This window comes from Patiria miniata, unplaced genomic scaffold (assembly GCF_015706575.1).
Source record: "Patiria miniata isolate m_02_andy unplaced genomic scaffold, ASM1570657v1 HiC_scaffold_9, whole genome shotgun sequence".
Lineage (NCBI taxonomy): Eukaryota > Metazoa > Echinodermata > Asteroidea > Valvatida > Asterinidae > Patiria > Patiria miniata.
The window spans coordinates 6,091,245-6,105,924 of record NW_024037076.1 but is presented as its reverse complement, the minus strand read 5'-3'; the positions used below and the strand labels follow the sequence as shown (position 1 = coordinate 6,105,924).

At 46.3% G+C, this 14,680-nt stretch overlaps 1 pseudogene; it reads right to left on the bottom strand.

Annotated features, from left to right (window-relative positions):
• Positions 1-12,264: 12,264 nt before the first annotated feature.
• Positions 12,265-13,750, bottom strand: LOC119720373 (annotated as a pseudogene).
• Between the last annotated feature and the right edge of the window lie 930 nt (positions 13,751-14,680).

The window sequence follows — 14,680 nt, the reverse complement described above, 5'->3', positions numbered from 1 at the left end:
TACTATCGACACTTTGAAATGTGTGCCAGTATTAACGGATGGGGGGGGGGGGGGGGGAATTGAACACGGAGTATCTTGCTGTATCCTTGGCCGGTGCAAACCAACAGGTGCTGCAGGGTCAGACAAACGATGGGACATCATTAACATTCAGCGGTCCGGTGAATGCTTTGAAAGCAAGGTTTAAACCAGATGGACGGAATGAATTATATAGGGTGCAACTTAAGAACAGACGTCAGAAAAATGGAGAGACTCTGTCGGAGCTCGCACAGGATATTCGGCTTCTTGTTGACAAGACTTTCCGCAAGCTCCCAGACGCCGGGGTGGCAACAATGGCCAGAGATTAGTTTCTTGATGCTTTGGCAGATGGAAACATGCGGACATGGACGCTTCAAATGCTTCCCTGTAATTTAGAAGAAGCACTCACAGCTGCGATCGAACTTGAAGCGATAAAAGGTGTTGAGCAGAAAAACAACACCCAGAGACTACGCTCCATAGGGGAGGGAAGGAAGAGGTGTCTGTGAATGAGGTCAGCACGTGTGAACCTCATGACAGTACCGTATCCAAGCTTGGAAGAGATAGGAAGAGATAGGCAAACAGCTACAGTCTTTGATCCGGCGAGAAAATGACCCCGAAAGAACCAGAAAGGATGTTTCAAATGTGGAGAACAGGGCCACTTCAAGCGGGACTGCCCTACATGACGCACCCCAAAGACAGAAACAGAACAGCAGGGAAACGAAGAAAGGCTGACTCCGAGGGCTGACGGTCAGCCATGCGCGAAATGCCATCACAAAAAGTGTTTTATAGCGGAACCATAGCCCCGGTTGGTGCGGACCTCCATGTAGCTGGGCTCATCAATGGAACTCCAGTAGAAATGCTTTTCGATACGGGTGCGACTATCTCCATCGTTTCCAAAAGAGTGGTAGATCAGTTGGATAGCAAGCCAATAACCAATAGTTCGAGCGTGCTTTCCAAGCAAACGAGACATTGCTAAGTGTTTATGGGGAGGCAACAGTCGAGCTTCAGCTAGGTGGAAGAAAGGTGCACCACGAAATGGTGATAGCTGAAGCTGATATTCATAATGACATTCTTCTTGGATTGGACTTTCTGGACAAGCACAACTGCGTCATCGACGTTGGAAGAAGACACCTCGTGCACACAAAGAATATTCTGAGTAATTTACTCATTGAAACGCATAAAGTTAATAGAGTCTAATGATGTACCAAATAGGTATTATGTTGGAATACCCATAGTTACGAGTAAAACGATTAGACTTCAGAACGCCACACCAAATGTGATATCTGCAAAGATACTCACTGGAAATTTACTCATCCGGTGCATCAAAATATTTGGGACGCACTTGGTGAGTAATTTAAAAATGACACACAGATGAGTAATTAGCATAAAAACTCACTCGACGAGTAAATTAAAAAACTTAAAGAAAACGTGTAAACCGACACCAGAATGACACACAAATGAGTCAAGGTCATTTTACGTCAGCCAAGCTTGACACACTTCTAGTGTGTCCATTTATTCTGCCTTTCAAATGCATAACAGACTTAAGGATGTATCCTTGCCAACTGCAAGAAGGTAAGAGTGCGTCTGATACATTTGGATATGACATGTCATAAATGAAGTAGCTAGCCAACAAAGACAACAGCGCATCAATTGTCCCCGTTAATTGGAAGAGGTCCTGTTGTTCTGCATGAAACATGTAGTACTCCTCCTTTGATAGAATATCCTTCTCTTCCCCTAAGTACAGAAGATTTGGCTGCACAGTGGGCTCATCCCATAAAAGAAATGGAAAGGAAAAATACAGTTCTGTCAACATCAATCAAACGACTCTAATTTTGTCACCGTCACAATCATTAACACAATTTCAAGTTCCTGGTGCATTTTAAAACAACATTTTGCTGTCAAAGAGAAAAGGAAGCTGGGAACAATTACAAATTTAAAGGGGTGTATTTTCAGTTTTTGAAACTGTCATGAATTTATTCATCAGTCTTATTGATACATCATACATCAGCTATTGGGGCTTATTTGGGGGTAAGCAAAAAACAAACAAACCTACCTTCTGGTCAGTAATAGGCCAACTTCTGGATTCTCCTACCAAGAATGAAAGCAACATCAATATTGCTCTATGAATCAGTCTTGAAATCTGCAGGGAAAACAATTATAATTGGTTCCATATTATAATTCATGATAACAATTTCAAGTTTGGGGAATCACATTGATTATACCATGGTACGAAATTATTGGACCACTCTCCAAAACACATTCAAGTATTACGAAGTCATGATAGAGTAGATTGCAAATCACCATCTGCTTCGAACATAATAATAATGCACTTTGGATTGAACTCTAAAGCACGAGTTACATGAGTAGCCCACTGAATCAGTAAAGGTCGTTTCAACGACCAACATCATATACTGCATCATGAGATCATAAAACAAACCTACTACGTACGGTAACGTTTCCAATTGAGAAGCAGCAAAACGTGGGCGCAAAATTTCGACACAAGTATAAACTGTAGCTAGTGCTAAAATGGAGAGAGATAAATAAATAAACCCTTACCTCCAAATGGTGGCATCATGGCAGGTGCAGGCTATAGGCAGTGCTTGCTGTCCGGCCGATGGCAGCGGGCTGCTGTCTGAAAGTGTAGTGTAGAAGCATCACAAGACTGGTGCATGCGACGCGACATGCATGGGCAGAACGACAACGTGACCGTACAACGAAGCGCCTTAGTCTCCTTTCAAGGAATTTTCATGCATATTGAGACACTATACCTTGCACTTACACACAGCACCCGAGTCTGTACGGTGTGGGTTCGAACGTTTTTACGTCTTAATGTGAGTCTATCATAGCAGTTAAATTTAGGCGGGAATAGTCGACGCACTGTCTTGCATCGTCAACCCACGCTAAACCTAGGCGTGAGTCATTTGACAACGCAAGTGCATAAGTCTGACACACATTTCAGTCAGCCAACGTTGAGTCAACCTACGCTAAACCTAGGCGTGAGTCATTTGACAACGCAAGTGCATAAGTCTGACACACATTTCAGTCAGCCAACGTTGAGTCAACCTACGCTAAACCTAGGCGGGACTCATTTGACAACGCAAGTGCATAAGTCTGAAACACATTTCAGTCAACCAACGTTGAGTCAACCTACGCTAAACCTAGGCGTGAGTTATTTGACAACGCAAGTGCGTAAGTCTGACACACATTTCAGTCAACCAACGTTGAGTCAACCTTCGCTAAACCTAGGCGTGAGTCATTTGACCACGCAAGTGCATAAGTCTGACACATATTTCATTCAGCCAACGTTGAGTCAACCTTCGCTTAACCTAGGCGTGAGTCATTTGACAACGCAAGTGCATAAGTCTGACACACATTTCAGTCAGCCAACGTTATTGAGTCAACCTTCGCTAAACCTAGGCGTGAGTCATTTGACAACTCAAGTGCATAAGTCTGACACACTTGCTAGATAAGGAAAATGTACACAAAAGACATGCGCCTTCTTACATGGCAAGTGCGTCGGATTTACTATTGTAGGAATTAGTTACTCCGTCCTACTTTAACTCCCGAGTTTATTGAAAGTTAAATGACTCACCAAGTTGAAGTATGTACACAGCCAAAACTGGGCCGAGTCCATGCACAACGCAACGCGAACGGGGCGACTGCCCGCGCCGTGAATGCGGGGCGAGTTGGTTTTAACTCACGTGGTGAATACGCTCACAAAGTTCGGTCAATAAACACTCACAAAAATCCACGAGAGAAGCTTGGATTGCTCACTGGAATAGCTCTGCCGATGTTTAATAAATCATGTAAAGAATAGCGTTGATTCTAGCTTGTAACTTCCAAGCGAAAGTATAGGAAAAGCACTGTAAATATTGCGTGTGTGACAGAAAACTAGTATAGACGAACGATAACGAAACGAAACTGAATGCATGAAGGTTGACCTCTGAACTAAACATATATACAAGATGCGTTAAAGGCGCAGTGCAGTGTAACTTTAAAAAGTGAACGCTACAGTAGCCCCCCTCTAGATCGCAAAATGGTATTGAAGCGAGCGATAAGTGTTCAGGTTAAATCAACCACAGTCAATGTCTGTGTACTTGGATGGCCAATGAACATGCCGGCCAGAACGCGTGTGCCGTGGAGCTGCTGGTGTTGCTGTGTGTTGGTCATCAACAGTGTGCGTAGGGATGGCAGGAGATGGCTGTACACGCTTAAGCTCTAGGGTAGATGGCTGGGAAGGGGTGGTATCTGTATCGAGGTAAGCAACTTTCAACCGATCTAAGCTGACTGTGTCCTGCCTTCCATCCAGGTCGAGTGTGAAGTACTTGTCTGTCCGGCTGAGTACTCCGTATGGACCTTTGTAGGGTGTTTGGAGGGGTTTCTGCACATGATCGCAACGGACAAATACATGCTTGCACAACATCAAATCCTTGTGAATTTGTGCAGTTCTGTCTCGCGACCGAGGCGGTGTGGGTCTGATGTGCTGCATCGTGTGTCGCAGTCTGTGAACATAGTCTGCAGGGTCAGCGAGATTACCAGTATCGTTGGGGGGTGCAACAAACTGTCCTGGAAGTCTCAGGGTGGTGCCAAACACCAATTCGGCGGTGGAGCAACCAAGATCCTGCTTTACCACCGTGCGGATCCCGAGGAGGATGAGTGGTAATGCTTCGGTCCAACGTTGAGGGTTAGTACTCGATTTGAGAGAGGCTTTGAGCTGTCTATGCAGGCGTTCAACCATACCGTTTGCTATGGGGTGGTACGATGTTGTTGGCGTGCGTCTGGTACCTAGGAGAACCATCAAAGCGTGGAACAGGGCCGACTCAAACTGTCGTCCGCGGTCTGTGGTTATCGTAGACGGAGCACCAAAGGTGGAGACCCATCTGTTCACAAAGGCCTTGGCGACTGTTTCAGCGGTGCAGTCGGGTATAGGTATTGCTTCTGGCCAGCGTGTAAACCTGTCAACGCATGTGAGTAGATAGCAATATCCCTGGGAAGGGGGGAGTGGTCCCACGATGTCTATGTGCACATGATCGAAACGTGCATCTGGAGATGCGAAGGTTCCAAACGGAGTCTTGGTGTGGCTGTGGACCTTGGACTTCTGGCACTTGACGCAGGCCTTGGCCCATGCTCTGATGTCTGAGTTCATGCGTGGCCAGACGTAGCGTGAACCAACCAGTTTCAGTGTTGCTCGAATGCCAGGGTGAGACAGATTGTGCATGGAATCGAACACACTCCGTCTGTGGTTTTGGGGTACGAAAGGGCGTTCATGAGTTGTCGACACATCGCACCAGATGGATGTACTTGAGGTCGGTATTGGAACTTGCTTGAGGTCCAGGGATGTGGGTGATTCCAGGAGTCCGTGGAGTTCCTGGTCATGTGTCTGATCCATGGCCATCTGCTCGAAGTCAATCTGGGTCGATGTTGTCAAGGCACTGATGTGAGATCGGGAAAGCGCATCCGCTACAACATTCTCTGTGCCCTTGATGTGACGAATGTCGGATGTAAACTGAGATACATAGTCCAGGTGACGAACTTCTCTGGGTGAATGCCGGTCAGGTTTGGAGTTGAGAGCATACACCAACGGTTTGTGGTCAGTGTAAATGCAGAATTCTCGTCCTTCGATGAAGTGTCGAAAGTGTCTGACTGACAAGTACATGGCCAGTAGTTCGCGCCCAAAGGTGCTATAGCGACTCTCTGCAGGTTTAAGACGCTGAGAGAAGAAGGCCAGGGGGTGCCATACTCCTTCGGAAAGTTGCTGAAGCACACCGCCAACTGCCGTGTCCGAGGCGTCCACCATCATGGCAGTTGGTAGTACCGAAGAAGGGTGAGCGAGAAGTGTGGTGTCAGCGAGTGATTGCTTGATCTGCAGGAACGCTGTCTGGCATTCAGGTGTCCAATTCAGTTTGGTTGATTTGCGTGACTGGTTGGGTCTTTTTCGCAGCTGGTCTGTCAGCGGGGCGATCACGCTTGCGCAGTTTGGCACGAAACGACGGTAAAAGTTTACCAGTCCCAAAAATCTGCGCAGTTGACGGGTGGAGGTAGGCTGAGGGAACTCTGCAATCGCGTCGACTCTGTCTGTCATGGGACGGATACCATCAGCGTCGATTCTGTGTCCCAGGAAATTGAGGGTGGGAACCCCGAACTGGCATTTGGATGGGTTGATGATAATGCCATATTCGGAAAGTCTGCTGAAGTGAAGATGCAAGTACTCAAGATGGTCCTCCTCTGTTTCACTGGCGACCAGGATGTCATCAATGTAGGCGTACACGAAAGGTAAGTCTCGCATAACCATGTCGATGAATCGTTGGAAAGTCTGAGCGGCGTTCCGCAGGCCAAAGGGCATGCGAAGGAAGTGGAACAGACCGAAAGGTGTTGTGATGGCGGTCTTGTGGATGTCGTCAGGATGGTCTGGAATTTGGTGGTAAGCGCGTACTAAGTCGATCTTTGAGAACACGCGTTTACCCTCCAGATTGGCTGTAAAGTCATGCAGATGGGGTATCGGATAGCGGTCGGGTACTGTAACACGGTTGAGGGCACGGTAGTCTCCGCACGGCCTCCAGTCACCTGACTTCTTGGCCACCATATGTAATGGCGACAACCATGCACCGTCTGAAGCTTCGATGATGCCAAGATCAAGCATATGATTGAACTCGTCTTTCGCCGTGATGAACTTGTCGGGTGCCAGGCGTCTTGGGCGTGCTGACACTGGGAGACCCTTAGTCACAATGTGATGCGTTATAGAGTGCTTAACGTCCTTGGCAGTGTAAGTCGGACGTGTCAGTTCTGGAAATTGTCCGAGGATCACTTCATAGGGCGACTCACTCAGCTTGGCAACGGTTGGACTGATGGGAATGGCATCTGAACCAATTCCACCTACGGTGAGGCTTGTAGTGGAGTCGATGAGTTTGCGACGCTGAACATCGACTAGCAGTCCGAAGTGTTGGAGAAAATCTGCTCCAATTATTGGGTTCGGCAGGTCCGCGATAATGAATACCCAACGGAAGACTCGACGCAACCCGACATCCAAAGTGAGTGACTTCTCACCATATGTGTTGATGGGAGATTTGTTCACCGCCTGAAGATTGATAGATGAAGACTGGGCATGACGTTTATCCGCAGCCGATGGAGGCCAAACGCTCACTTCCGCTCCCGTATCTACCAGGAACCGGGCCCCTGTCTTGCGTTCAGTGATGAAGAATAGGCGACTATTGGTGTCGGTGCCAGGGAGACTCGTCGCCTTTAGTCGCTGGCATCGGAGTTTCCCTGTTGTTGTCGGGGTTTGAAGCTGCATGGGGACACACACCTTCTGGCATCAGCGCCGAATCGCCAGTGATACCAGCAGTCAGTGCCAGAGTGTGATGGGCTGCGACTGCGAGATGGGCGTCGAATGGGTGGGGTTGTGTCACGCTTCCTCGATCTCCCACGGGGCTGACCGGAGAGTTGGCATGTGAGAGCGCTGACTTGTTGGGTTAGCTGGTCAACTTTGGCTTGTAGTGTGAGCATATCTGAACTTGGCATGGTTGTTGGAGGCGACGAACTGCCAGGCTGGCTGGATGAAACTGCCCCGACATGTACAGTAGGCGAGACAGAAACTTCAACAATCTTGTCTGCAAGTTCTGCGAGTTGCTCAATGGGTGCCGTTTGAGATGTTGATGCCAGGATTAGTTGGGCGTTGGTCGATAATCTCTGAAGAAACAGTTGTTTCAGGATGTTTTCTTCGAGCGTGTTGTCTCCTAACAACTGCCGCATACGACGTAGTAATTGTGAAGGCTTGCGGTCCCCCAGCTCCTCCGATATTAGCAACTGGTGCAGTCTTTTCTGCTCTGATACGGAGGTTCGACGGATGAGGGCGGTCTTCAGGCTGTCATAGGCATTATGCTCAGGGGGTGAAATGAGGATGTCCCTCACTTCAGTTGCAAACTCTGGCTGCAAGGAACCTACCACGTATGCGAACTTGGTGTGTTGCTGAGTGATGTTACGGGTTAGAAATTGCGCTTCAACTTGCGCAAACCAAAGGGCAGGGTCACTGGGCCAAAATGGAGGCAACTTCAAAGTCACTGCAGCTGATGTTGTGGGTGCAGATGGAGATGAACTAGCAGTAGCACCTTTGGATGTGCCCGGTTTGGAATCAGCATGATCAGAGTCAGATTTGGTTTCCATGTTGTTTGGCTCAGGTCTGGGTCACCAATGTAGGAATTAGTTACTCCGTCCTACTTTAACTCCCGAGTTTATTGAAAGTTAAATGACTCACCAAGTTGAAGTATGTAAACAGCCAAAACTGGGCCGAGTCCATGCACAACGCAACGCGAACGGGGCGACTGCCCGCGCCGTGAATGCGGGGCGAGTTGGTTTTAACTCACGTGGTGAATACGCTCACAAAGTTCGGTCAATAAACACTCACAAAAATCCACGAGAGAAGCTTGGATTGCTCACTGGAATAGCTCTGCCGATGTTTAATAAATCATGTAAAGAATAGCGTTGATTCTAGCTTGTAACTTCCAAGCGAAAGTATAGGAAAAGCACTGTAAATATTGCGTGTGTGACAGAAAACTAGTATAGACGAACGATAACGAAACGAAACTGAATGCATGAAGGTTGACCTCTGAACTAAACATATATACAAGATGCGTTAAAGGCGCAGTGCAGTGTAACTTAAAGTGAACGCTACACTATCATAATGCATTCAAGTACTCAGACAGAAAAGTAAATGATTGTTATACTCTTCTTGCGTTCTAAGAGGAAGTTACGCGCGACGAGTGAGGTTACACACAAAACTAGGTTAGCAGATATTTGACTATGCAAATGTAGGTTTTTGACCTAGCCTTGGGGCATTGGCAAGTTCCAATGAGCACGGCAGACAAGGAAAAGATAGCTTTCTCAAGTCAGGGCGGGCTGTACCTGTTTAGGGTCATGCCGTTTGGGCTTTGCAATGCCCCGTCGACTTTTGAACGTCTAATGGAGAGAGTCCTCCATGGGCTTCAGAGGCAGATATGTCTTGTGTACCTAGATGACGTCATTATATTCTCCAAGACATTTGAGTCGCACATTGACAGACTGGGAGTGGTGCTAGATCGCATAAGGCAGGCCAGACTGAAGCTCAAGCCTGATAAATGCCATCTGCTTCAGGGAGAGGTTTCGTACTTGGGGCATATTGTCTCAAAAGGGGGAGTCAAGACAGATCCAAGCAAGACGCGGCAAATCGAGGAATGGCCAGCACATGTACCAAGAAACATACAGGAGGTGAGAAGTTTCTTGGGTCTGGCATCATACTACAGGAGGTTTATAGCTTGCTTTGCAGAAAAAGACAAGGACTTCATGTGGACGCATGACTGCCAATTGGCTTTCGAACAACTGAAACAGCGACTCACTTCTGCTCCGGTTTTGGCATACCCGAAAGTTGATGCAGAACTCATTCTGGATATCGATGCCAGCAATAGTAATATAGGTACTGTTCTTAGCCAACCTGCAAGATGGTCAGGAGCGCGTAATTGCTTACGCCAGTCGTGCCTTGTCAAAGCAAGTGCGAAATTACTGTGTTACGAGAAAGGAGTTGCGTGCTGTCTCGTACACTTTATCAAACACTCTCGACCATACTTATAATTTATGGGTGCCGCTTTCTTCTGATAACAGATCATGGATCTCTCCGATGGCTCTTCAATTTCAAAGAACCAGAGGGGCAAGTTGCAAGATGGCTGCGAGTGCTGGCAGAATATGACTTCAATATTGAACATCGAGCGGGACGCAAGCACAGCAATGCCGATGCCATGCCAAGAAGGCCGTGCAATAATTATTGTACACGGTGTAAGGGCGACCAAGTTGAGCAAGGCTACAACAGCGGGGAACAGCCATCGCGTGAGGGACGGACACAAGTTAAGGGAAACCAGCACCATAGCACAAAGGAGAAATGCCAATAACTGGGAGGGCTGTGGAATATTCAAGGGCAAGATCCAGACCCGCCAACTGAACCAGTCCATTCACTACCTGCGCAGCATACACACAGTTGAGACAGCAGTCAGTTCATTCTTGAGGTGTCGTCTTTCTGTTGGCTGAAAGGTTTCACTGCTTCGGAGTTGAGAGAAAAAATAAACAAGGGACCAGACTCTGCAGGAGATCATAGGCTGGCTGGAAATTGAAAATCCACGACCAAATTGGAGAGAGGTGTCTGCTGAGGGTACATGGCTCAAAACCTTATGGGGGCACGGCAGCAGCTTTGTTTGCACGACGGCGTGTTATACAGGCGTTGGGACGAGAATGATCGGCACCACTCTCGGTGGCTTCATAGCGACCCTACTGCTGGCCACCTCGGCATTAACAAAATGCATGCAAAGGTAAAGTCCAGATTCTTCGTAGAGGACTTGAGAGACTCAGTGGTGACGTGGTGTACCCAATGCCTCCAAAGTGCCAAACAATTTGACAACAGGTCTCCGGGGTTCCGATGGAAAGGGTCGCCATTGATATTACAAGACCATTTCCGATTACAGAAACAAGAAGAAACCGATACATCCTCGTCATCGCAGACTACTTCACTAAGTGGACGGAGGCCTTTCCCCTACAGGATATTACAGCCCAGACAGTTGCCAGTGTCTTTGTTCGTTGCTTAAAGATATACTGACCGCCTATGTTGCTCAAAATCAGTTGGACTGGGACATTCATTTACCATTAGTAATGATAGCATATCGGGCATCAGAGCACAGCAGCACTGGACAAACACTTTTGGTAGGGAAGTAGAGCTCCCGGTAGACCTGGTCTTAAGATGTCCAGAAGAACCCCAAGAAAAAGCTGAATCTGCCATACACATGAGAGAAAGAATGTATGAGGCCCACGAGAAGGCAAGAGTGCACCTTCATAAAAACACCAATAGCGAAATTACCAAGTAGCAGGCAAGCCGAAGTGTCTGAAACCAGGAAACCCTGTGATGTTGACAGATGAGCAAAGAACTGTTGGGCTGTCTCCCAAGCTCCAGCCAAGATGGGAAGGCCCATACCTCGTAAATAAAGTGCTAAATGATGTCAACGTCAGAATCATAAGCCCAAAGTTGTCCATATAACCGATAATTGTCTGAAGCGCTATGAGGGTGAAGTGGACAAGTCACGGTGGAGGCCAAAGAACCCAGCATTACAGCAACTTACTGGTACAAGGAGCTGGAAGAGGAGGGGGAAGAGGAAGCCCCTCGAGTTGTTCTGCAGCCGGATTTTTTTGGCAGTATTTGGGGTTCCACCCGTTGAGGTGGAGTTTTGGGGTACAGGCGTGAAATGGATCGTAAGGCGAAGCGTATTTTTTTCTTTATTTCTTTATTTCTTTTGTTATTTTATCTGTTTTATTTATTTGGGGGTCAGGTAGAATTGGGAATGAGAAACACGTACGGAAAACGTCGGAATAATGACGTCACGTTGACGAGGTCACGGACACGTTTCGACAAGACCGGATAAGTTAAATTACTAAAAATATGTGTCGGTTGTTAATTGGTTACCTGGTAAGCGCGATGGTGCGTTGTGGACATGATACGCGATACTGGAGTGTATAAAAAACGACGCACAAGACCAGCTGGGTTGCAAAGGTTGTGAGAAAGACTGTCCCAGTCAATAGGACCACGCATGCCTGTTTTTTTTGGCGTGAATCCTTAAAACCGCATAGATGATTTCGTGCCCCAGCACGTCGAGGAGGTGATTGCATCATTAAACGTCAGTAGAGTGCGCCCGGTATTTCATGCAGTCGTTAGTCTTTTGGGAGGCTGTTAATTCATCGGAGCGAGCATGTACTTGGACACCGAATTGAGTTCCATGATTGAAGACATTTTAATGAATGGAAAGACGACTTAGAAGAAATTGGATATTCATTTAAATTCGTCCTTGTTCGATAACACTACTGAACTCATTCAAAACGCAGTGGAGAGTGTCGAGTAAATAGTCATTGACCAGTGGTACCATTAACTTAGTTATAGTTTGATTTTGTTAAATGTTTGCAGTTTGATTATTTATGGTGGTTGGTAACTAAAAAACGTAGCTGAATAAAACAAAAAAGAACAAAGTGTTTGCCGTGCGTTTTGTATTCGTTTTCAATTCGTTTAAGCGTAGTTATATTTAATGTAGTGGACCTTATATAATTCAGCAGAGGCTCAATATAAAGTTATTAAAAATAAGATTAATACCACAAATACCACGTGCAACGCTAAAACGTCATAGGAGAGGGGTGTTTTCTGATGATATAGTTAAGAGGTGGGTGTTTGAACGATAAATTGAAAATGTCTCATTAGAAGTCCGCATCTAGCGTAAATACCATCTCTTCTTTGGAAGCCATGACGCCCGATTTCTGGTACTCGCCGACCCTCTTCTCGAAGAAATTGGTCTTCCCTTCCAGAGAGATTTTCTCCATGAAATCGAAAAGGTTTTGAACATTTCATATCAGGGAAAGACAAATTAGAAAATGAGCCCTCATAAGTCCACTTATACAAAGAAACATGTATTTCTTTCTTCCAAATACGCAATAGATTCGGGGGCAAATATCTGTTTTGACGTACCTTTGAGCATTTGAGTTCTTGGAGCAATCGGCCACAAAATCGATGTACTGCTTCATAAGCGTGCCGTTCATTCCAATCAGCGAGCATGGTAGGGCTTTCGCGAGGAACTCCTGCTCTATGTATACCGCTTCTTTGATGATGGAGTGGATGCCTTCTTCCGAGGGTTTGTGGACGAGATGGCCAGACATCAGGCAGGCAAAGTCATGATGTAAACCCTGGAAATGAATAGTGACAAAATCAGTATAATATATTAAACGATTGAATAGATAAGTCAATACGTACACGTATATAGAAATGAATACATACAAAGATTATTATTGCGTTTAGGATTTGGATTTAATGATTCATCACAAAACGAGAAACTATAGATAAAAACATATCGTTGCGACACATACCTCATCGCGGCTAATCAGCTAATTAAAAAACGTCAAGCCAGGCATCAATCCGCGTTTTTTTCAGCGAGAAGATGGAGGCAAAAGATCCCGAGAAGAAAATCCCTTCCACCGCGGCAAAGGCCACGACTCTCTCGCCGTAGGTAGATGTTTCCGAATTAATCCAGTTCAGCTCCCTGTCAGCCTTCTTTTTGGCGCAAGGTAGCGTCTCAATGGCGTTGAACAGGAAAGTCATGCGTAACAGAAATTGATACGTAATTAAAAAAAATAAATTACTTACAAAATGAACAATAAGTGTATGAGGAATACCCCTCTCAAACTTGCCTACTAACAACCAGAGAGTTAAACCACACACCTCAGTTCCGGGTCTCTGATGTAGGTGTCGATCAACAAGCTGTACATTTCTGAGTGAATATTCTCCATGGTGAACTGCAATCAGTAGAAGCATCGCGCCTCAAGTACCTGAACCTCTTTATGGGTAAAACTCTGAAGGAGATTTTCCTTTACAATGCCGTCGCTGGCCGCGAAGAAAGCCAAAACGTGGGAGATGAATTTTCTCTCCTCCCGCTTGAGAGACTCCTAGTGTGGTAAGTCCTTGGAGAGATCAACTTCTTCGACCGCCCAGAATGAAGCTTTTACTTTCTTGTACATTAATCACATATCCTACAATTAAAAGGGAGGAAAAGTGGATCAGATATTTTCCCCGGTTTTTTTATTATTCATTTTGATGTAGAAATAATTATACGCTCAAGTTGAAATAAGTACGTTTTGCTTCTGGTATAATGCCACTTACTTCATATTGAATGGGGAAAAGGACAAACCGATATTGGTGGTTTCACGAAGAAAAGGTTCCAATTAAAGTAAATTTTGGTTTTCGGCCACACCATTACAAGATGGAGAGTGGGAATCGACTTTGCGTTGAGCCGTATTGACGACAGCAGCAAGACTGAGGGTACAAGCGAGCTTTGGAAATATGAAATTCAAGCTGTCCGTCTATGTATACCCCCAAATTTGTCTCTCCTATTTCCCCTTTCAATGCTACATCTGCGCAACTATTATTGCTTAAAAATATCCACTCCACTTCAAAAGGATTAAAAACCGTGGGTAGGCTCGGAACGAATGGTTGTGAATATTGTTTGCTAATCAGCAAAACCCTCAAGCGGGTAGGGGCGCAACAGCTGGTGGTGGGTAATGTTTAGTCCAGAGCATAGCTAGAAAAAAATGGCTCATTAAAGAATGTTGTATTTACGCCGGTGTGTACTCCCAGATGTGGCGGTGGGTTATCAGAGCAAAACTAGACAAACAGCCGGCGGGTGGGCTCTCGCAGATGGCCATGGGTAATCAGAGCAGCACTAAGACAAACAGCCCGTTAAAGAACTTCGACGGAGTAAATACGCGGGTATAGGCTCGCGCAGATGGCGATGGGCTATCAGAGCAAAATTAAGACAAACAGCTCGTTAAAGAACTTTGTATTAACGCGGCCGTCCACCAAATCGGGACAACACTGGGTGGCCATTTACATCACGAGAGATGGCGAGGGGGAGTACTTCAATTCCTACGGGCAACCGGTCAAGCTACTCCAAAATTCCTCAAGAAAAACGAGACGCGTACGCGTTGCAACTGCCGACCCCTGCAGGGCCCGTTGTCAGCAGTGTGCGGACAATGTTCTATTTTTTCTGTTACAGCGTTTCCGAGGTTGACTATGCACAAAATTGCGCGTTTGTTTTCTTCGGATAAGAGTGATAACGATGTACTC